This window comes from Rhodnius prolixus, unplaced genomic scaffold (genome assembly GCF_049639745.1).
Source record: "Rhodnius prolixus isolate KJV_2025 unplaced genomic scaffold, Rpr scaffold_5, whole genome shotgun sequence".
Classification (NCBI taxonomy): Eukaryota; Metazoa; Arthropoda; class Insecta; order Hemiptera; family Reduviidae; genus Rhodnius; species Rhodnius prolixus.
In genome coordinates, this window is record NW_027411624.1 from 4,301,379 (window position 1) to 4,326,789 (window position 25,411).

The following is a 25,411-nucleotide window of genomic DNA, read 5'->3' on the forward strand; positions in this document are numbered from 1 at the left end:
TTTATTTTTGCACGGACTTTTCAAACGACCCTCGTATACTCGTTGTGAAAATTATAAAATTGCCATTAACTATAAAAACTCGAAATTTTAATTAAATACAAGCGGTACAAGATTTTGAATGAGCACAGAATGCTCTGCAATCTCAAGCCCCCTAGAGCAGGGGTCGGCAACTCCATGCGCATGCGGCCCTTTTATCCAAATTCTGTGGCTCTTCAGCCTGTCCAAAATAAATTGTATATTTCAATTTTATTAAAACAAATGAAAATTTCATTTATTAAAGTAAAGATTTTTTTTCAAAAAGAATTTTAAATGTGATAGGTTTGAAATTGAATAGAATTATATTAAAATAAAGCATGTAATTATAAAAGACTGCCGCCATTTTCATTCAAACACAGGTTCAGTTATTATTTATTTGCTTATTTACTTAGCAATATGTGAAAATAAATGTATAAAATAGTCTAAATTGGGTGTTTTTCAACGTTACGCTTTTTCGTGCAGTTTTTGACGATCAACCCTTTTACCACTGTCTTACCGGACAGTTTTAAAGCATTTTAATGTTATTAAATATCATAAAATAATAATTTGTGAATACAAATGATCTACAGAGTTATTTACACTATCATCCTTGCGGCTCTTGGTAAGATTTATTAAAATTATTTAAGGAGTAATGGCTCTCTACTTAAAATAGGTTGCCGACCCCTGCCCTAGAGAGATTGCAGAAAAAGTGCTTGCAGTGACTATTATGATTATTGTAAACTTTTGGTTGTTTTGCCCTGCCTGCGTTTCACGTGTATATACACTGTGGGGGGGTTTTTAAAAAACTAAATTCCACGCTTAATTGGTTAATAAGTTCCAAGGGCTTATAGTCTGTCTACAATAAAGTACCTATGATGTTCTAAAACTCTAATCCCTCTATAGGTAGACTTACTAGGAGAAATCGATGACCTAGGTGGTGACCCATAATTCTCTTGGGTAGAGACAATTCATCCTTTTTATTTCTTAGACATTCAAGCGTACTCAAGCACTACATTGAACTCTTAACTGTGTCCTTCTTAATGAGGTAAAGCAACTTCAAAGCATCTGCTTTAATTTCGTTCATAAAACTTGAATACAACTTTCTAGGCGTTTCTTCCATTTTTTCATTAAAGTCCCTTTACTTATAATTTCACTACCACCGAAACTGCTTCAAGATGGCAAACGCTGGCTTAAGATCAGAAACTACATAGCGTTTTGCGCTGCTTTCTCAGCCATGTCCAGGACCATGGAAAAGCTGCAAGTTACTTTTTCCAGTTGCTGGAAAAGACGTATGTGTAGTTAGACTGTAGATGAGTAGAGCCACGAAAAGGAGATTTCAGTAGCTATTAATCAATAGGCTCGAGCGGAATATTGTGATTGGATTAGAAAGGATGAACATTAACACTAACTTAGAAAAGAGCGGAAGTTACAATAACTAACTGGGGATAAACTAACTATAAACTATTTCTAAAAGAATTGGGAAAACTGAATGACGAGTAGAGTAAGGTCGTGAAGAGAGTGTAAGAATGAATCCTCAGGGAGTGAATGCAATGCCCTGGATGCGATTGAGTGTCCCGAGCTTGGTGTCCTTATATCTGGGCAGCTTCTACTGTTCTGAGCCCTACCTGGGCTTTAACCCTTCTAAAAGAATTGGCTAAACTGAATGACGGAGTAGAGTGACGTCGTGAAGAGAGTGTAAGAATGCATCCTCAGGGAGTGAATGCAATGCCCTGAATGTGACTGAGTGCCCCGAGCTTGGCGTCCTTATATCTGGGGCAGCTTCTATTGTTCTGAGCCCTACCTTGGCTTTAAACCTTTCAAAGTCACTTTTTCCAATATTTGGGTTTTCCTTATTCGGTGACACTGCAATAATATTAACATCCCCTGAATTCTGAATGTATAATCTGGACCAGGAACTAACCCATTAAGTATTATTATTTAATTTCACGAAATTGCCTAATTCACCAAAATAGGCAGTTTAGTTTTTTCCTTCATGTTTATTGCCTAATGGGCAAGGAAAAAAAAGAAAAGAAAGGTTTGTGCATAAACAGTTTTCCTGGATTTGTTGATTAAGGAGAAGAGAGCTGAAGATGGAAGGAGGTTTGATTGGAGCTGGAAGTGTGGGTAAAGTAATGCTCAGAGTGGTGTAATTTTTTATTTTTACATTATTGTGAAAACGTGCACAGGAAAAATAGTACATCTTGTGGGAAAATTCTTCACTTCTAAACTCGCGTAGTTTTCTTTAATATATTGCTTCGTATTGAAAAGCAATAGATTGTCACCAGTCCCCTTGACATCGTAATATCGCTGCTTGTATGGTACAGTACGCGGATCAAGTAGTCCTGGATGAAATAAACTGGAACATAGTCGCAAGTTTGAGCTAACCTCTCTCTCTCTAGCCAGCAATAGTACTTAATGTTTCTGCTTTTGTGGATAAGGAGGTGCTTATAGTTGTTGGCGGCGGCAAGGCGGAAGGCGATAAGTCGCTGCGATGGCAGCAAACACTGACGCATAAATCTAGACCGGAACTAAACTTAGTGTTTCTAAAAGCGGTAGGAGAAGGGGAAGTTTCGAAGTGTAAGAGACATTATCATTGGGGGAGAGAGAGAGAGAACCCAGGGTATTACGTCACGCGCTCAAGTGGGCACTAGCCTGCTGGTGGGTTTCCACTATAAATCATCCACAATATCCGGTCTAACAGTGGATCAGAGACACTTACAGACAATTGTAAACTAGGCAACACGACCTTGCTATGTGTGTGTATGGGTATGTACTCCATCCGTCTGTGCGTTCAAGTGCTCTAGGGCTAGTCCTACACAACATGGCAGCACCGTCAATCCTGCAAAGCAAAACAACGCATCTACAAATTATCTAGCACATCTACAAAACTTGATGATGTGACTCAAGTTTCAAATTTCTCCCACCCCTCCAAACAAGACAACCCAGAAATGTGATGTAGAGAGCGCCCTGGCGGTAAAGCCCCACTAAAGTCAAATGAAATATCAACATTCATTGTCCCGTTTTAGGGATTGTGACAATCGACACTAGGAGTAGCAGATTGAAATGTCCACATGAAAACGAAGCTATTCTGCGGCTTATTTGCGGCAAAAAAGCTTTTTTAATAGTGCTTTAAACAGGGAAGGGATTAGCTACGCGGTTAGCATACTGGACTCCCACGCGGAGGTCCCGGGTTCGAATCCAGCAGCTGACCCTTAGATTTTCTCTTCCTAGGAGCTTCTTACAGCTCACTGTCCGGTGATGGACAGTGTTGTCTGTAACGAGAGAACACTGTCCGGAGGCCGGCAGTGCACTGGAAAAAGCTCCGGGCGCTAATAACCTCAGCTATTGATGCGCCAAAAAAAAAAATAGTGCTTTAAAGCTTCAAAGACTTTAAGTTCACTATGAGCTTAAAACTACAGCAAAAAATTTAACTTTACGAAAATGTCTTTTGGCATTGTTATGTGTACATACTTCTCAAAAATGGTATAATCTAAAACGTTAAATGTATCGATTTAAATAACTTACTGCATCTCTGTTACTTATTTAGCAATTTCTTTTAAAAAATATTCGTCAACAGAAACCAAATTATTTATTTTTATATTTTTCCTTAAAGGGCCCTTGCGTTTTCAAAATATTTTCTTGAGAGAAAATTGTATCATTGAACATTTAATATTATAAAGCTGGTACTTTGCCTTTTTTTTTAAATTTTAATTAATTTTTTAGGTTAAAATATTTTTTTTTTTTTTTTTAATGATTTAAGGCGCGTCAACATGCTAGGTTATTAGCGCCCGGAGCTTTTTCCAGTGCATTGCCGGCCTCCGGACAGTGTTCTCTCGTTACAGACAACACTGTCCATCACCGGACAGTGAGCTGTAAGAAGCTCCTAGGAAGAGAAAATTTAAGGGTCAGCTGCTGGATTCGAACCCGGCACCTCCGCGTGGGAGTCCAGTATGCTAACCTCATAGCTAATCCCTTCCCTATTATTATTATTATACAGGAAAGTTTTTTTTACTTCCGGTGGATGGAATTTGCTCAAAAATCTTATTATAGCTTCCTCTGTTGATGCAGAATCAAATTTGAACTTTCTGCCATTTTGAGTTATGAGTGGATAATATATGTGAACCAATTTGAGACTCGCAGGACTTCAAACTGGGATATTTCTGGTGAAAAGGCAAAAACGAAAAGTTTTTAACATGATTGCAACACTTCCTCTAATGGAAATTAAGAGAAGAACAAAAAAAGCGAGATAACATTTATGCTTTGCAAGTTATTAAGCACTAAGATATTATTAGATATGGAAATTATCAGCGTAATCATGACTATGCTAATCATGATGAACCCTTGACGTTTGTTTTCTGTGCAAAAGCATTATTAGATTAACCTGGCTGGAAAGAGTCGGCGTCGTGGTAGATTAGATGAGCATTAAGCATGTAGTAAGAGAGAGAGAGTTGTTGAAGCTTTCCCGAGCTTTTCCATGTAGAGGAAGGTGTAGCCCCACAACGTAGCCTGGCAAAGCTTTTACTCTGCCAACATTTTACAGTTCTCTATCGTTATTAATATTCTCCCGCCAGTGGCTTGGCCATCAACATTCACCTCACTCTACTCTCTTTCTGCCTCGCTTTACTTTCGTTTCTATGGTTCCCACTTCATTCTTAAAGGGGGAGCCCCCAACTAGGGGGGAATTCAACGGGAACGAAAAAAAGGGGTGAGAAGCTGTAGCACTTTAGTTATGTGGGAGAAAGGAGACTACCCATCCACACGTTTCATTATCATACACTTCATTTACTTGCAAATTCCCTGTTTGACATATAATCTAGTTGGCAGTGAGTTGATGACGTAGGTAAAGAGAGATGTGCTGAGAATGTTAAAGAGTTAGGGTACTATGGATACAGTTAATGTACCCAGCTCACAAGGGAGATTCCTCCTAGGTCCTATGGGTAGTCAGAGAGAGAGGGAGTGAGAGAGAGAGAGAGAGAACAGATTGATGGTGGAGATATGGGGAATTAGAACTCTGATCAGCTGCTGCGACAGGCTTGATTGATCGGCAGTTGTGTACCCCCCAAAAAAAGTATTCTTCCGTTAATTCGCTACCGGAAATACAGCGCTTCCTGCCTTTCTACATCCTCTCACTCTACTTTAGTAAAAAGGGTTTTATACTCGGGCAGATTTTGAAATTTTACTGGATTAAATTTGAATGTATTCAACGTAAAATTATGATTGATTAAATGATTAAAATTGGATATTTTACGAAGGCGCCTCGAGTCAAGAGATGGGCACTAATTAAAAATTCAATTTAATCATAAATTTAATTAAATCGATTTTTTTTTTACATTTTAATTGATTTTAACTGATGCTTACTTAAGCGTATTTAAGTTTAAATGTCAGTTTGGCTTGTAATTTTTTATTAATTAATAGTTTGCTTCACATGAAATGAGTCGCATTCTATCAACATTATTATTAAATTGTTCTTTTTTTATTATGCAATTCTAAATTACAATAAAATTCAATTATATTCGTGAATTATGATAGGAAAAAGTCGTGCGAGTGTTCAAATGAGATTACTTTTCATGATTATGAAAAATTAATTGAAAATTAAGAATAATTTTTTTTTTCGAATAATTTGTTAGCATTATTTCTGTATATCTACGTAACATTGATATTATTTCTAAAATAACCAAAAAAAGATTAATAAAACATGAGAAAATAATAAAAGATTTAGAAAAATGAGTAAAAAGTAGTCAAGGCAAGGCCCTGGACTAGCTAACACTGGATGGGGCGTGACTACACTAGTGGTGGGCGTGACTAAACTAGAGGTGGGCAGGACCCGCCCACAGTCTGCCATCCTACTACGCTGTGATTGGCCACTACTTTAAGCTCAATAATTTCAATGAAATAATTAATTTAAAAATTTTTCTCCAACATTTCTCCCATAGGTATTTGATAGACTATCGATTAAAACAAGAAAAAAAAATTCCTTTAAAAATACGATAAATAATATTTCTTTTGGAATAATACTTCATGTTTTACACAATTATCGTTAAAAGAAACAAAAAAACTTCAGAATTTGTATTGTTTAATCGTGAAATAGATAATAGAGAAATAGGCTAGTTAGCCGCCATTAAATAGGATGTAAGCTTACTTTACACTCCTTCCTGTGGAGAACTCTAGTGGCAATTTCTGTAAACTAAATGCAGTTCTACGTCACATTTAACCATGTTGATGAATCACTAGACTTATGTAGCTTATAACTACATATCTTACACTCATATTTAACCATGTAGGTAAGTCACTAGTTATATGTACCTTACACTCATATTTAACTATGTTGACGACTCACTAGACTTATATAGAACTATCTAACACTCATATTCAACTATGTAGGTAAGTCACTAGACTTATGCAGGACCACCTTACACTCATATTCAACCATGTAGGTAAGTCACTAGTTATATGTAGGACCACCTTACACTCATATTTAACCATGTTTACACTAGACTTATATAGAACTATCTAACACTCATATTTATAACACTTATATGGGCTCATGTTACACTCATATTTAACCATAAGTAACTAGTTATACGAGTATGTAGGTAAGTCACTAGTTATATGAAGGACCACCTTACACTCATATTTAACCATGTTGAGGACTCACTAGACTTATATAGAACTATCTAACACGTATTTAACCATGTAGGTAAGTCACTAGACTCATATGGGCTCACGTTACACTCATATTTAACCATGTAGGTAACTAACTAGTTATACGAGTATGTAGATCCACCTTACGCTCATATTTAACCAAGTAGGTAAGTCGCTAGTTATATGTAGGACTATCTTACACACATATTTAACCATATTGACGACACACTGGACTTATATAGAACTATCTTACACTCATATTTAACTATGTTGACGACTCAATAGACTTATATAGAACCTTTCCACAATCACATTTCACAATGTTGGTTACTCACTAGATTTATATAGGTCCACTTTATACACATATTTAACCATGTTGACGACTCACTGGACTTAAATAGAACTATTTTTACATTCAGATTTAACCATGTTGACGACTCACTAGATTATATAGGACCTTCACACAATCACATTTAACCATGTTGTTGTTGTTGTTGTTGTTACTCCTCCAGTAATTACTTTATCCACAATATTCTCTGTGGTACTTAGAATGCAGACATATCTGCAACTGGTTTGTGATCATCTGAAGAAAAGATACTCTCTTACTCAAGGGCAAGAAAAGATATAAAATGCCTTAAAATAGATAAAAAGGGTGAAACTAAAGATATTACTAATACATTTTTATCTAAAAAATAAAAAAGAACATTAAACAAGAAAATTGTTGATAGCAAATAAATGAGTAGTAACGCCTTTTACATTTAACAAGGTTGGGAAAACTTAGATAATAAGGCATGACAGAGACCAGACACTTTTCCTGAGTAACGAAGGAGAGAAGTCTTGGCCAAGAAAATTAGAAGAAAAGCCAAAGGGTTTTCTTTCATTTCAATCCACTTGCTCACTTCCTTTCTCTTGCTGGAAAACTGACCTCACACTCCACAGTTTTTCCATTTGATTTTCTCATCTATCCCAATGTCCTGAAAAGGAAGAAGAAAAAAGAACTCTCAATTACTCACCATTATTGAAAAAACTTGTCGATGGGAAGGGGCGCTTCAGTTTAGCTTATTTATTTCATCACAGTAAATTTTCCAGTCCAGAAAATTTTGGTACCCGGATTATCAAATTAAAATTTAATTAAAAAAAAAGAAGAAGAACTTACTCCAGCATCTGAAGCCAATCTTTGAACAAAAATGTTGACCGGAATTCAATTAGGATTCACAGCCTCCGAACAAAGAGGAAAGTAACCAATTATTAGAAGCGCTTTGTCCACCGTTAGCCTATTTCTTTGTAAGATCCTAACAATCAAACAGCCCAAAAACATCTGTCACGAAACCACCTGTTCTATAGCTCAAATACTGTACAGACTCCGTACTTTAGGTAAGAGACGTAATTGTTTCAAAAATATCTCCTTGAATCATAGTGGCTCAATAAGAGATCCAAGTAGAAGGCTGAGAGATCTTTCTAAAAGACAAAACAAAAAAACACAGCATTTTAGGCATCCGAACAACAAAAGAAATGTTTTTAAAACTATGAATACAAAAATTGATATACTTATGAACAATAGAAGAAAGTCACGTGATATATGACACGTGCCAGTCTTTGCAGACCCCCGTGATCATACTTTGGAGAAATTGACGCTCTCATTTTCCATCTCTCTCAGATTGTGTGCACCCATAACATTAGCGTTTCCGTTCAATCGTACAGGAACAGGATATATTGTTTAATGAAACCTTCACATTCCTAGTGTTACGGATTTTCTACACAGCATCCGGACTTGTTTAAGAAAAGATATTTGAAATAATTAATTTCTTATCACTTATTTTTTTTTTTTTGTTATTTTGTATTTGATTGTTGTTTTCATGACTTTAGAGGTATTTTGGCGGACAGCAGAAGTTGAAATTAGTAATTTGTAACAAATAAAAACTATCGCAAAGCAACATCTTCATATCATTACTACACCTTTTGTAACTTCACAGCCACTGAAGAAGGTACATATCTTTTCATCTGAAAAGTTTGTCAGTTTAGTAGTATTAAAAGACCTTCTTTAAGGCACAGTTACTCTTCAAAATTATTTCCACTTTAGGGCCAGAGATTTCATTTAGACTGTCTACGTAACAATCAATGACGTTTGCACGTTTATTACGCAATAATACCTTTCTATAAGTTGTCAAGTTCAAACTATATTAACTACTGTAAGTTGTCAGTTTTAAACTATATTGACGTCCTCGGCAGATAAAGTTTTAACAAGCAAATATTTAGTTGTAAAACATAGTTGCTAATTATATTGATTGAAATCAACAAACTAGTGTTGTTCGCATGTTAACAATTCAATAATAAAACTATTTCTATTTTCATTATAACATCCTACATTTTCTATTTTAACATTCCAGTCCTAGGCTGACAATGTCTCAACATTGATGCGACTAAATCAATAATCATATTATTGATTATGGGAAAGTGATTTATTTGTGGGATGATCCAATATAGCCACCACACTAGACCTACCTCGGACCAGAGGTTTAAGTTAAACTGTAGACAAAACTATAGGTGACAATCTCCTAGCTGAAATGTCTGCGAAAATTTTCTACTATTTACTGATGATTTAGCGATAATAGTCAGGTAGCGTACTGTGGGCACTGCTTCGTATCCCACCGCAGAATCCGTAAAAAAAGTAATGAGGATAGATGGTGCAGTGATGCTATCCCTAAATCCCTGTAAAAACTATAAGGTGGGTCCCTTTCTCTAGCTAAAAAGTGAAGTAATTGCCTATTTTTTCACGCGGGCTTTGCGACCAACTACCAATTAGATGTCGTGGATGGAGGCAACTAGCAAACATACTTTACTGTTAAATTATTTGTATTAACCATTAAATAAAATCCATAGGCCTAGACTGGGAATCGAACCCACTAAACCAACAATACATCTTAGCTTTGCGGATCTAGCCTATAACCACCTAACATACTTTACTATAAATTCTCATATTAACCATTAAATAAAATCCATAGGCCTAGACCGGGGGAACCGAACCCACTAAACCAACAATACATCTTTGCTTTGCGGTTCTAGCCTACAATCGCTCGACTACCGTGGCGCCTCTCAAATCTAATTACCTAGGTCAGGGGTCGTCAACCCGCGGCTCGCGAGCCGCATGCGGCTCTTTTATCCCAATTGTGTGACTGTTCAGCCTGCCCAAAATATATTGTATATTTCAATTTTATTGAAACAAATTAAAATTTCATTTATTAAAGGTATTTTTTCAAAAATAATTTTAAATGTGATAGGTTCGAAATTGAATAGAATTATACAATATCAAAATAAAGTACTTGATTTATATTGTAAGACTGCCGCCTTTTCATTCGTTAAGTTATTATTTATTTGTATATTTACTTTGCAATATGTGGAAATAAATATATAAAACACTTAAATGTTATTGAAAATCATAAAATTATAATTTGCGAATACAAATGATTTTCATAGATTTTTACATAATCATCCTTGCGGCTCTTGGTAAGATTTATTAAAATTATTTAAGGAGAAATGGCTCTCTACTTAAAATAGGTTGCCGACCCCTGACCTAGGTGCTTTTTTTTTTTTTTACTTTTGACCTAAAGCTTTCATGAATTCAACACCTGGAATAATTACACTCAAGGCCAGGTGCAAATTATTGTATTTTTCTCCCGCTCTAACCAATATAGGTACCCATCATAGTCTGGACAAACTAGTTTGTAAATTCCGCTGTCGTGAGTTGTTACTTTTGGACTTGTACTCGTATCCTGGATTCCTAGTTTGTTCAACGGTTTTCATGTCCAGTAATCGTTCTCATTCAGTTAAGTGATAAGTGAAATGGAAGTCCAAGATCTCTATACTTAAAACTGATTAATCAAATCTTTGATGACGTATTAAAATGCCAGAAAACGGACAGAGACCCCCCAAAAAAAATAAAACATCCTCCCTGGATAATGTCAGCGATTTCATCCCAGCGCTGCGGTAATAGCTAGATACTCTACAGAATTAAATATTGTACGCTGTCATATTACGGATATCATTATGGTGCTTGAATTAATAGGAAAAGTCCCTTTGGAGATGCATTTTAAGCGCGTTTTTCTTTTGTGCCTTAAATTGAATACTACGTTTATATTAATTTAAAACAGACATAATTAAAAAGCCAACCATTTTATTTAAATTCATTCAGAAGAAAAGTCACATTATGTGGATATAAAATTCAAAAGATAGAAAAATGACAAAATTGCCATTCAAAAAATTAATTGCTGTTACATGGAAATAATTAATTGCTGTTACATGGAAATAATTCTATGTAAATACCATTCAAACTTCTTTTTAAAATATTAAAAACCATATTAATTAAATAACATAGAATAAACCGCTCTTTCTAAGTGTTCCTATAAACTCGTTTTTCTAAAACCCATGAGAGAGCGTTTGTCGCGATAGCCTGGAGGTGTGTAAGACCCAACGCTTTCAACCAACCATTTTATAACCCCACAATTTATAACCTCATTAGTTGCATGTGTCGTCGGGGTTAAAGCCTTGTTGAGAGGGGGGAGGAAACTAGTGCTCTCTCTCTCTCTCTCTGTTCAGCCGTAACTACTGAAATGAAGTGGGGGGGTGGCGAAGAGCTAGAAGGAACTAGGGGAAACACGAGTTCTTCTCCATTTGCTGGCATTTCGAAAAAGCGTCCTTAAAGTAAGGGCTCATATAAACTATGCGGAAGGAAAAAATAGCACGGCCAGCTGTTCGTATTATCTTCTAAATTTTTAAATTTCCTGTTTTTAGCTGCAGACTGAATAAGAAAAAAATCAGCTGCGAACACTCCCACGACTTGATCTAACCACTGCCCCCCCCTACCATGTTCTCTCTCACCAATTCTCTTTAATCTCTCTCTCTCTCAATTCTTATAATTTTACTAGGAATATACCCACCTCAAAATCGATACTCATAAATCGATTTTTCAGTATTAATATTTCCGGTAAAAGTTTGTAGATTTTATTTGTCTTCAATCGCTATTCAAAAGTTTTAAATAAAATCTTAGCAGCCGCTTGCTGTGAAAATCTCCAAATACTGGAAAATTCTGCTCGGAAAAGTGGCATTTCCGGTCAGCCTATTTTTTTTTAACTTTGGAAAATTTAGTTCCACATTTGATTCTTATTAATATTGTACAGGTGGTAAGACGGTACATTAAACAGTAATGGTACATTAGTGGCAGTTTAACCATCTCCCTCTCCTTAAAGTACTCTTAATTGAACTTTTTCTGGAATACATACATATATATATATATATATATATATAATTGTACCTCGGAAGGAAACGGCACCATGTCTATTTTTTCGATTTTCGGATTTTGGCATCATTTTACAATTTTTTTTGTTGCTCTTTCTAGAGGTGTACTAAAGCACTATGTCCTAAGTTCAATATTAAGCGATTTATGTGTTTTTAAAAAGCACTACGATACTTCATTACTTAAGGGTAAAAGGCACTACATGGGCATACATGTTTTCACAATGGAGATCAAAATAAAAAATTTTTAAAATATGGGAGTCAAAGTGGCCACACCCACTATAATAATTATGGTGAAGAAGTTCAGGAAAGGGTTCAACCGGAAAGGTAGAACTAAAATGAATTTGGAAAAATATCTTTATTTAACTCTCCTGTAAAATTTACTTTTTGTGATATGGTGCCTTTTCCTTTATTTTAATATTACGTAAAGTTATTTTCATCGTTTTCTTTTATGTGTAAGTCTGTAAGTTTGCACAGGTTTGAGGATAGAATATATCATCCTTTAAGTTCTACGAGCAATTTGAAAACGTCGTTTGTAAAAAAGTTTCGTACGTTTTGTCTGTCATTTCTTTCCGTATTAAGTCCAATGTCATTCATTAAACTAAAAGGCTAAAAAAATTATTACCATTTTCAGTTTTGCTTTTATTTGTAAGTAAAGTAAAGTAATGCTTATTTTTTCAGACGTGATTTACGTCCAACTACCAAATTAGGTGTCGTGGACGGAGGCGACTAATAAACATACTTTACTGTAAATTTCTTAAATTAACCATTAAATAAAATGCAAGGCCTAGACTAGGGGGAATCGAACCCACTAAACCAACAATACATATTAGCATTGCGGGTCTAGCCTATAACCGCCTAACATACTTTACTATAAATTTCTCATATTAACCATTAAATAAAATCCAAGGCCTAGACCGGGGGAATCGAACCCACTAAACCAACAATACATCTCAGCTTTGCGGGTCTAGCCTACAACCGCTCGGCTACCCTGGCGCCTACTTTTATTTGTATTAATTGCATGTTTTTTTTTACTTACGGTTCACATTAACAGTGTACGATACTAATCAAACGGAATTCTACAGTAGAACAATTTTGCTTTACCAATTTGACGTGAAATATTAGGACCTTGCTTTGGTACATTTGATTTCCTTTGGGACAAAGGTTCACAGCTGACGAAATAATTATCGGGTGCTTTGAAGTATGATTAAATATACCAATATATATATATATTTAGTTTAGAATTTGATTTCTCATTAATTAATTACTCTGATAATAATTGGTGCCTTTCATCAGATGAACTTTAAAAACGACCATCTGTTTAATTAATGTTACAGATTCATCAAAATATGTACTCTATAAGATGTTATTGAATGTTTGAAACATAAATAAAGTAAGGTAAAATAATCACATGTACTGTCAGGTAGGACTTAACGTCTAACTACCTTGAAACTGAAATATTTTGCTATCTTTAAAATATTATTGATAACAGATAGAGCAAATTTTGTGTGAAGATGTAAATGATACGTGAAGAGCAGCAGGAGGAGAGAAACTACCCAGCAGGAGCGTTCTCTACAGTGTATAGATGATCTACAGACTTCACGTGAATCTCGAGGCTACTGGCAATTTAGTTGACTTGGTGGGTTGTCTGGGAAGACAGTAAGAGGCGAGAGACTGAACGAAAGGATTATAGCTAGTCGAGAGAGCAGTATGGAACTTGTGATATTTTGTCTTGGCGAGTTGTACGAATGGGGGATGTTGAGGTCGTTGTGAGGAGTGAGGTTAGTCACTGTAGTCGGAGTAGTTTTGACTGAAATGTTTGTACGAGGTGTGGCTATTAAATAAAGTGACTATTGCTGTAAAACATTTTATTTTAAATTTATACATATTTAGTTATTATCGCCTTCAATATACACCCCTCCCCTATCCCTTCAACGCTCCATGCGAATTTACCATTGTTCGAAACAGTGCTGGAAGTCTTTTTCTGTCTGAGCTCCTGCATGACCCGTTCCGCTTTTTCTTTCACAGCTTCAAATGACTGAAATCGTGTACCTTTTAAAGCAGATTTGACTTTAGGGAACAGATAAAAGTCATATGGGGCCAGGTCAGGCGAATAAGGCGGATGGCCTAAAACTGGGATGTTTTACTTGGCTAGAAACGTCTTGACAGACAATGCAGTGTGAGCCGGCGCGTTGACATGATGGAGAACCCATGACTTGTTCTTCCACAAATCGGGTCGTTTTTTTTCCTTACTCTTTCACGGAGTTAAGCAAGCACCTCACGGTAGTAATGTTGATTAAGTATAATCGATATTTTCATCTGTTTTGGACGTGGAAGGGCGATCCGGGCGGTCACCATCTCCGACGTCTTCTCGGCCATCTTGGAACCACTCAAAAACTCGCGCACGTGATTAACATTCATCGCCATAAACTTCTTTTAATAAAAGATAAGTTTCAATAGCGGTTTTGTCAAGTTTTGCTGTGAAATTTCACGACAATTCGTTGCTCTACTACATGTGTAGGTATCATGTTTTCGGCAAAACGAAACTAACACCATATTACACAAACGACGGTTCCCGGTCGGACAGATTTCTCTACAAACACGTGAGACGCCGGCAATCGAAAGAGAAGGCTTTACGCTGCACAGCTGTCAGGTCGATAAGATTTGGCGCATGCATAGTTTTTCTGTAGCAGCATCAGTCTCGTTTTTTAATAGCCACACCTCGTATATTCCGTATGTTTGTAGGTTTGGCTGGACCCCACAGTCCGCGCATAGGGTTGAGGATAGTATTACGCTATATATCAATCGTTTATGTTCTACAGGCAATTCAGAACGTCATCTGTAAAAAAGTTTCGTACGTTTTATCATTTCTTGTCTATTAAGTACAATATATGGGTTCCATGTTAATCCGTTGGTCTATGAAGAAAGACCAAGTTAGCGAACCAGGTGTGTAGCGAGAAAGAGGATTGCTGTCAAAGAAGACAGGAGACAGGTACCCACCGTGTGGCATGCTGTGGCATTTCTGTGGGTTCATTTGGATGCACCACTTCTCTTCCCAAGATTTGTAGTGGTATTATAGTGCAATCAAAAACTGCATTATTGCTTAGCAAGTGACCCTTGCGTACGTATAATGAATTAACCTTTCAGTTCCGCATCTAAAAAGATTTGGTTGTGCGAACCCCTCAATAACCAGTTCTTTCTAATTTCGAGGCCTCAAAGAATTTAAACCAATTATTTTAAGGCAATTTATCAACCTAGATCTGCTAGAATTACAATACAGTCAAGAGTCGAGCGGATGTTCCGCAGAAGTCTTAAAGAAGAATGAATTGGTAAACCTGATAAGAACATGTAATTCTACATGGCAGTGGCATAACAGTTCTCTCTCTCTCTCTCGCTCTCTCTCCTACCCACACTTCCCCACTACATCATTAACGGTTGTGGGCCCCATTTTCATGTATATTTTCCTAAGACCCCACACCACCGCCGTCCAAGTATATATGTACACACTCTGCACTATATACACAGATACAATCTTTGACAACTTGGTCTTGGTGACTTCCAGTTGCCAGTTCAATGGAGCTGAATCTCTTTGTGTATTCCTAGCAAATATCATCCCCCTCACCCCAGCTCCATTTCAGTTTTCCTTATCATCTTGGCACCGCGTGTGTGTACTTTAATAGTAAGGCACGCAAATTGTAACCACACCTTGTCCTACATTAAGCCATACATACTAACTTAATATACTTTATTTTGTACATTGTGTAAACAAATATTAATTTTACCAAGAGTTCAGAGTTTGTGATGCAAATTTTTTGCATAACACGTCTGCTATTATTGTCTAATGTTAAAAATGGTGTGATGACTCACAAGACTTCCTCTTACTACAATTCTCGAGTTTAGCACGCCTCAAAATACCCAAAAAGAATTTTCCGAGACAAAATTATCCAAATAAAAGGTTTGATATAAATACAAATTTAAAAGTGATTTTCCCAAATAAAAGAATCTTAAAAATGTGAAAAACCCCATTGAGTACAGCAGTATTTCCGGTAGTTTTAAGAATTTCGCGCAAACTAGGAATCTAAAGGCCCTTCTTTACCTACTACAAAATACGTAAAGTCAAAAATCGTACGGAAATGGTACTTTAGTGAGAAGAATAGCCGCCCCCATCCTGCAAAGGAGCCCCTTTAATCGACAGGAAAAATTTATCAAAAAATAAAAGTTACAGCCCAACACTAGGACAACGAGAATAGAAAATGTAAAGGTAATATTGGGGGGGGCATCCTTTAAATAAGCCCCCCCAAGGCTTATCCAAAATCCAAGGCCTAGACCAGGGGAATCGAACCCACTAAACCAACAATACATCTTAGCTTTGCAGGTCTAGCCTCTTAACCGCTCGGCTACCGTGGCGCCTAAATAAAAAATGATATTAAGAAAATATAAAATAGTTCACTTACAGTGGCGGTAACGATATTCAAGGCAGTGGCCAGGACGAGCGTACCGGAATAGAATGAATCTCTCAAAATTTATAATAACGCGGCTGCTTCTGTCTGCGGTTACAATTTTAAAGAAAATTTGGAATGAATATGGGGGAAAAAATGGTCAAATTTGGGTGTTTTTCAATGATACCCTTTTTCGTGCAGTTTTTTTTTGACGATCAATTCTTATACAGCTGTCCTATAGGACTGTTTTTAATATTAACTGTTACAGTGTGGTACTTATTTATCTACGTATTTTATCATTTACACTTAGAACTGGAAAACTCCAAGTGAATTCGAGAAAATTTGTAATTCTGCTGGGAAGTATAGTATTATAGTCAGAGATTGTCCGTGTGAATGTTTCACACAAGAGTTACTTCCTTTGCTCTCCTAATGCTCCAAGATGTGGAGCCGCTTATTTGATATAAGTTGTCCAGGACGATAATAGATAGAGGAGGGAGAAGTTATGCATTTTATGGTTGTAAGTTTTGGGTAGGTATAAGAAGTAAAGTGTTAAGGAAATTCTAGTGTTAGTGTGTGTAAGTAGTGCGTAAAACTTAACGCTACGTTCAGGGGAGAAATTTCCTTACTGGGTGCTCCTGGTGTAAAGGTGAGTTTTCCTTCATTGCCACTGTCAATGGGGGGGGAAAACTGGAATTAGTGTGAGTTTACGGAACCTCTAGGAGACAGAGTTTGGAAAGTCTCTACGCGCAAATGTTTGGGTAAGGGGAGGATGTTTTTTGTAAGGAGCGTAAGTTTGGAAGGTGAGGAGCAGGGGGTAAGCATTTTGTGTGACTAAAAGCTGTGACAGTGAGTGGGTACCCCACTTTGAGAGCTGTAGCTAAATAAATCCCTAGACAGTTCTAGTCAGAGGTACCATTTCCGCTCTGGGGGGGACCCTTGTTAACACAATAACCGAATTTTGCTTGTATCTGTGTGTGTGTGTCTGTATTTTAGTATTTAATACCAGCCAGTGGGGGAAAGCAGGAGGAAAGCAACCTTGGTTGTATTTCCACACGACCTCCGCCTCTGTGTTTTCCGTCTCTTCTTCCCTTCAGCTAACCAATTACCAAGCTCGTTTAACACCTGAAGAAAACGAGGGGTGGGGGAGAATGTAAGAAATAAAGTTGAGAGGACGGGGGGTGGTAGAGGAAAACGCTTTAGTGAAAGTTTCCCTTGCTTATTTAAGGAGCAAGAGAACGGAAGTAAGAGCAGTGCCTAGGAAAAGCGACTAGCGAGGCTAGGCCGGTAGAAGGAAATGTTTCGGCCGGAAGTAGTACGAGGGAAAGTGCAACCAAAAAAATAAGTTTTCCTTAACCCCCTCTACTTACGACGTTTTCCAGTTCAGTTAGAGAAAAAGAAAAACCTCAAAGTTTTCTTTCTCCAAATTTTCTGCGACTAATTGCCATCAAATTAAAGTAACTTGATTCATCCGCTTCCTCAATTTCCCAAGTTTTTCTTCCGTAATTTTTTGTTTTTTTGTTTTTAAAGACAAATTTACTACCTAATTTTAATGACATTGATGGAGACAAAATTTAATAAAGGCCCTTACGCTTGGTGATACATTTTTGGGCTTTACAAAAGTGAAATTGCGTTCAGGCAGCCTTGCATCTTTGAAGCTGATGCTTTTTTGGGGGTCAGTATTTTTGTGAACAGCCTTCTGGGCAGTTGCCGCAGGGCAGTATGGCACAAATATTTCAGTAAAAACCCCAAATTACGAGGTCTGTAAATTAAGTAATGAGACTGATTTTTGGATTTTTTTTTTTTATTCAAAAAGAATTACAATTCTATATAATATTTTTATTTAATTTTTTAATTAACCTTTAAATAAAATCCAAGGCCTAGAGAATGCAAGACCGGGAATCGAACCCACTAAACCAACAATACATCTTAGCTGTGCGGGTCTAGCCTATAACCGCTCATCTACCGTGGCGCCTAAATAAAAAATAATATTAAGAAAATATAAAATAGTTCACTTATAGTGGCGGTAACGATATTCAAGTCAGTGGCCAGGACGAGTGTGTTTATTTTGCTCCCTATCGGATAGCACCTTCAAAATAACTTCCTTCTGAAGCCACACAGCGCTGAAGACGTTTCTTCCACTCCTCATAGCAGCGCTCGAACTCCGATACTGGAATAGCCTTCAGCTGCTGCTCGGTTACAGCCGTTTGAATGTTTTCCGACTGTCCTAAAATGAGTTCCCTAGAGGTGATTTTTTTTTCAACTTCGGAAAGAGAAAAAAAGTCACAAGGAGACTCAAGTCAGGCGAATAAGGAGGCTGTGAGTAGCCACAGGTATGTTTTTACAGGGCCAAAAACTCGTTTATTTTGAAATTGCTGTGTGTGACAAGGAGCATTATCGTGATGCACAACACCCAAATTGTTCTTGATGTTTGGCCTCAGACGAATGAGAACCTTTTTCGAAGTTTTTTTTCAAGAACCTCTCGGTAAAAATGTTGATTGACCGTTTGACCTTGTGGTAGAAACTCTTTGTGGACGATTCCTGTGGATATCGAAAAAAAAAACAAATCAGCGTGCTCCTTGCCCACACAGCAATTTAAAAAAAAAAACGAGTTTTTGAGCCAGTAAAAACATTCCTGTGGCTCCTCAGCCTCCTTATTCGCCTGACTTGAGTCCTTGTGACTTTTTTTCTCTTCCCGAAGTTGGAAAAAAATCACCTCAAGGGAACTCATTTTGGGACAGTCGGAAAACATTCAAACGGCTGTAACCGAGCAGCAGCTGAAGGCTATTCCAGTATCGGAGTTCGAGCACTGCTATGAGGAGTGGAAGAAACGTCTCCAGCGCTGTGTGGCTTCAGAAGGAAGTTATTCTGAAGGTGACAATATAGAATTGTAATTCATTTTGAATAAACAAATTTTAAAAAAATCAGTCTCATTACTTAATTTACAGACTTCGTATTTCAAAATAATTTCCAAATGAATTCCTTTTGTTTTATGGCAACAGTTCTAAAATTCATTTTTAAACAGTTTTATTCGGTTTCCTGTTTACAGCGAAACGAGTAAAGTGCCAGGGAAGTTAAGAATTGAGCAACAACAACATTCTTTTAACTTTTTTATTGCTATTTAAAAAGTTATTCGTCTACATTCTAAATCTAAATAAAATTGCAGTAGGGCGGAGAACCCTGTAAGAGAACAAGAACAAGAAATTAAAGAACAAGAGAAAAAAAAGGGCCCAGAAGTGAAGGGCAAACAAATTAATGGTAATAAAGTTTGTTCCTTGTTTTGTTCTACAATTTCTTTTATTCCACTTGTTTTCATTTTATTATTCTGTTCTGGAATTCACTTTCTTCTTTGTTCAAATTTTAGTTGGTTCAGTTATTTTTTATTTTCCCTAAATATGTAAGGAAAATATTGTGCCCTAGTCAAATTTCTGGATACAGAAGTAATTTTTTGTTTATTTATTTAATTGCAACTGTACAAAGTATACATCTAGCAAAAGAGTAGTACAAAGAAACATTTGATTGTGTCACAGAGCTCTGGCTCAGTGCCACAACCAGGATGACGGGATGAGAGAAACCAGCCAGCGCTGGAACTCTCTAGGAACTTATTGGGGATTTAGGAACCAATGAGGTCCACGTGGCCAACGCCGTTTTAAGAGTGACGTAGAGGGTTGTCAGGATGGGACGATGTGGATGAGTGATTGAGCCACAGGATTTGGGTGCACGCGAGAGAGTTTGCTGTGGAAATTTCAGGAATCGGGGGTGTGGATTAACTTCATTTACGTGGGGAATATATTGAGATCATGATGAAGGGTGCGGTTGGAGACACATAGAATCTGTACGTTAACCATACGGCGGAGGACTTTAGACTGGAGAGATTGGATAGATTGGATGTTGAACGGTTTTAGCGGAGCCTCACACAATTCTGCTCCATATATCTGTCCACCATATTGGTCGGTAATAGTGTTTTGTAAAGTGTAAATTTGTTTTTTACGTTCATGGAGGATTTCGGTCCAAGGAGTCTCCTTAGTAGTCTGTAACGTCTGTTCAGTTCTTGTCTTTTAAGTCTTGTGTGAGGGTTCCAGGTTAGACGGCTGTCTAGGTATAGCCCTAGATAACGAACCTGTGTGGAAGACAGGTAGGTCAGTATTGTTAATAGTTAGTGGAGGGCAGGTCTGTCTTCGTAATGTGAATGTCACCTGTATACATTTGGTAGTGTTAAGTTTAATTCTCCATGTTCGGCACCAAGCTGAACTATGAGCTCAGGGTGTTCTTCGACAATGTTAGAGACTTGAAGAGGATCAGGGTGGGAAGATGATACCGCCATACGGCGGTGTCCATCGGCGTAGGTTGTGATTAGGGTTTGGGGATGGGTTGGGATGTCAGCAGTATAGATGGTGTATAGGAGCGGTCCAAGTATGCTGCCCTGTGGCAACAGAACTTTACTAACTATAGCGGAGTAAGTAAGGAAAAATAGTTACAACTAATCAATAGTTATTTATTTAACAAGTGTGGGAAGTAGTACTTTTCCTCACGCGAGGCAGGGTTTGCACGCACGAGCGAGCGAAGCGAGGCGAGTGCAAGTGTAAATTGCCGAGTGTGAGGAAAATACTTTACACTCGAGTTAAATATTATATTTTTTCTGCAACCATTAGATTTATGGACTAAAAAAATTAAGAATTTCATTTTTACAGTCTACAAAAAGTAATTTATTTATTATAAACATTTATTGTTATATTACAATTATTTACATTACTTACGTATTTACATTACTTATTACATTTTCTGCTGTTTCTTTTATTGATGGAGGAGTGTTTTCTAAACAGGAATCACTAGAATCCATTTTAAATTTCTATAAGGTAACACTATAACCTTTTTAACTGTTATAATTAAAAATATCTAATTATTTATTAAAGTATTATTTTTATTTCTATATTCCTTTCAATTTTTATTTTATTTTTTAATATTCGTTTTTTAATTATTTAAATAAAATAAATTTAAATAAGCTTATTAGAGTTTTACAGAAAATATTTATGTTAATAACAAAACTTCTTATATCAAGGAAGCACAATAAAGTTTTTCCACTCACTTGTGCGGAAAGTGACACTAATGGGAATTTCCCTCCACTAGTGTGGGAAGTTGGGCATTACACAGCTGATTTTAATTGAGTAATGAGAACATTCCTACATGGTTGCAGAAAAAAGATTTTTTTACTATTTTTGCAGTGAAATGTAGATATAAGAGTGCAGATACTTTTACTTTTGAAACAAAAATTCCTGCCGTGAAAGGGTTAAACAACACAATGAAAACTAGATGTCCTGGAGAGAGAAAGATTGGGAAACTCACTCACAAAAAGAGAAAGAAAGAAAGAAAACAGGGCGCTATTTTGCAGAATGGAAAATTGATGACACAAGCCAGAAATGGAGATGTTACCACGCGAGACACGAGATAGAAAATGTAAATGAGGATAGAGATAAAGAGGAACTAGGTGAATGGGTATCGGAGGAAAGATGCAGATGATGTTTTCTTCGTGGATAGGAGAGAAGCCCGCAAAGAGAAGTCCGGGAGAGAGCTAGGCGTTGTTGTTCAAGCAACATTCTTATTGGTGAACGGTATAACCAATCACAGATGTACAGCTTACCCAAATAGCTGGGAACTATAGAGAGAGAGAAAGGAGCTAAACAGTGTGATGGAACTGAAACTATTCTATTTCTGTTGGTCCTGGAAGTTGTACTTAAAGGAGGGGAATCTAACCCCCTAAATCTTCAGATAAGATACGGGTTTGTTTTTTTTTTTTGAGAGAAGTATTTGTACCTTCTAGTCCTCTATTTCACTAGTTCGGAAAACCCCTCAGGAAACTTGCACCTAAAAGGAATTTCACTCCATTTCACGAAACTTAAGAGATACTTCCTTCCTGATTTTCCCTCTCGCCCTCTACAGTCCAGCAACTTTCATTGGATATAATCTTGACCATTCTTGATATTGTAACCTTTAACCAGATTAAAGGCTGCAAGTGTTTCTCGTCATTGTTTCCGCTTTTGACTCAAAAGCATATCCTTGGCTACGTCATTTAATCTGTTCGAAGGAAATACCTCCTTCTTTTCCAGAAATTGCGGATGTTTCCTTTCCAGAAGAATGTCCTAGTGTTGTGCACCAGAGCTCTGCAACCGGTGTGTCGTTGGCAATGCCCTAGATGTATGCATCAAAGCCCGCAGCATAATATTAGGTACGAGGGTAAATCAAATATAAACGGTAATTTTGCTATTCTTCTTAGAGTGCAGGTCCTTCCTACCTAAATAATGTTGTGTAGAGTAGAGGTTTGGTTCATAAGGAGTGGGGGGGAACCGGTCTGGTTAGCGTTCAAGGTCGCCATTGCCGTCAGTACAGCCATGACCGAGCAAGAGGTCCCTTCGTCTGTTGCGCAGCGGATTATCATAAAGTTTTTAATTAATGAAGGCGTTAAACCGTCGGAAATTTTAACTGCGGGCAAAGTTTGGGGCCAGTACACTGTCAGAATGTCTCAGAATCGTGTGTTTGCGTGGGCGACCTGGCCTGTTTTTGGTTTTCAGTCAATAACCTCGGAACCCATTGAGCACTAATTTTTCTGAAACCGAGTTGATCAGTGATTGCAGATTGAACACTTCCATAGCTGATACACACTTCTGATGAAATTTCTTCCACGCTTAACCAGCGATCACGCTCAATAAGCTCTCGAACGGCACGAATATTGTCATCTGTAAGGCTTGTCCTTGGGCGTCGATTATGACTTTCGTTTTCAACCCGTTCTCGTCCGCCCTTAAATTCTCTCGCCCACGCAAACACACAATTCTGAGACAGTGTACTGTCCCCAAACTGTGCCTGCAAACGAGTAAAAATTTCCGACGGTTTTACGCCTTCATTAATTAAAAACTTTCCACGACACCTAATTGGTAGTTGGACGTAAAGCCCCGTCTGAAAAAAAAAAAAAAAAATTAAAAACTTTATGATAATCCGCTGCGCAACAGACGAAAGGATCTCTTGCTCGGTCATGGCTATACTGACGGCAATGGCGACCTTGAACGCTAACCAGACCGGTTCCCCCACTCCTCATCAACCAAACATCTACTCCACACAACATTATCTGGGTAGGACCTTGCACTCTAAGAAGAATAGCAAAATTACCGTTTATATTTGATTTACCGTAGTAGAATGCAGCTCAATATCAATAATGATGATCTTAATAATACCAACAATAACGCAAAAAGGGAAGGGATTAGCTATGCGGCTACCGTACTGGACTTCCACACGAAGGTCCCGAGTTCGAATCCAGCTGCTGACCCTTAGATTTTCTCTTCCTAGGAGCTTCTTACAGCTCACTGTCCGGTAATGGACAGTGTTGTCTGTAACGAGAGAACGCGGTCCGGAGGCCGGTAGTGCACTGAAAAAAAACCTCCGGACGCCAATAACCTTAGATGTTGACGCGCCTTAAATCATGAAAAAAAATTAATAATAATAATACCAACAATAAAGCAAAAATGAAGTAATGAAATGAAGAAATATTGTGATGCTGCATTGATTGCTCTTTTCTAAGCGAGAAAATTTTTCAAAATACTAAAGTTTTAATTTTACTCAAGAATAGGAGAATTCAGTAAGGAAAGTGGTGTAGCTAATCTAGCAAAAGATCATAAAAAAAAAAAAAGGTCTTTGGAAATGAGGGTAAGTACGTATTTTCATGGGGAAAAAGAAGGAGGCACAGAATAATTTAGTGGAAATTTCAAAAGCACCAAGCATACACAGTAACAAGGTCCACACTTTGAAAGGAGGAAAAACTATTAAAGAAAAGAAAATGGTGAACAACCCGAGACAAGACTTAGTGGAAAGCCCGCAAGCTCATAAAAAGTTTAAAGATTTGGAGTGTTCATAACGAAGTAAAAGTCTGTCAAGTGTTTGGTGGCGGAGGATTTGGCAGAGTAGGGTGCGGTAACGGTGGTCACAATGCAAGCTCGCCAGCCCCCGCTGATACTGTTTCCTTTTCTTCTTCTGTTAGTGTTGGCATTTTTAAAGCCAAACAGTAGGGGCTTTGGTGTTTTAGCGTAGAAACCCCCTTTCTCAGTGGTTTTAAAGGATTAAGAAACACCCGTCCTTCAGCATTAGTTTGCATGAGGTTGGTGGGCGGCAATGATGGGTAAGGAGGCAGCCAAACTGTACGATGAAGTTCCTGGAACAGAAAGGAACACAAGAGGAGAAGCCGGCATTTTGTGACGCTAGTTTTACAAGAGAGAGAGAGTCCTCTTCTGGAAGGAACGTAAGAAAAGAGTTCCTGGGCTTGGCTAATGGGATGGGACCCATCCTGGGCCTTCACCACCCACCACCTGGTTGTCCTGGTGTAATTTATTTTTATTAACCTCCAGAGTATGTACAGGCGATTCTATAAAGCCAAAGAGAAAGACACTTCTAAAGGAAGTGTTGATAAAGTTTCTTATCACTTTTGTCCTAGAAGATATTATCACTTTGTTAAGTGCTTCCATGGAGAAGCACACACCTCCAGTGTCTTCCAACTTCTAATTCATTCAATTTCCTGGCGCCCTGGGTATTCGTTGAAGTTTTTTTTTTTTTCCTTTCTAAAGTGTGCCGAAGTTGAATGGCCTAAAATGAATGATCCCACAGTCTCTATTGACTAGTTAAGGCGAGGTTTTTAATTAAGGAAATTTCCGTGACAGCTTCTCGTTTTTCCTTCCTTCCCCTTGTAAAGACGTAAGGAGTCAACGTTGAACTCAGCGCGTTTCCGGTCATGCCTTTGAACAACTTAAAAATATATGTAATGATTAATAAATATTAGGATGCACTCACTACTTCGAAATGTCACATTTAAAAGGGAAAAAATCACAGTTAAAGGTGAAAATTAATAAGAGCATGTAAAGTAAAAAGTAAAGAAATTGCCTATTTTTTTCGGGGCGGGCTTTACGTCCAACTACCAAATTAGGTGCCGTGGACGGAGGCGACTAGCAAACATACTTTACTGTAAATTTCTGATATTAATCATTAAACAAAAA

At 37.4% G+C, this 25,411-nt stretch overlaps 1 protein-coding gene and 1 long non-coding RNA gene across 3 annotated transcripts in view; one reads left to right on the forward strand and one right to left on the reverse strand.

The window, feature by feature from the left end:
* Positions 1-25,411, forward strand: part of LOC141458844 (cell adhesion molecule 2-like) — a 601,780-nt gene that overhangs the window by 563,860 nt on the left and 12,509 nt on the right. The gene's annotated exons all lie outside the window — the stretch shown is intronic.
* Positions 7,367-13,625, reverse strand: LOC141458845 (uncharacterized). The gene is made up of 3 exons (XR_012461221.1): positions 12,986-13,625; positions 7,814-8,115; positions 7,367-7,631 (listed from the first exon to the last, which is right to left on the reverse strand). It is a non-coding gene; the product is annotated as an uncharacterized lncRNA (long non-coding RNA).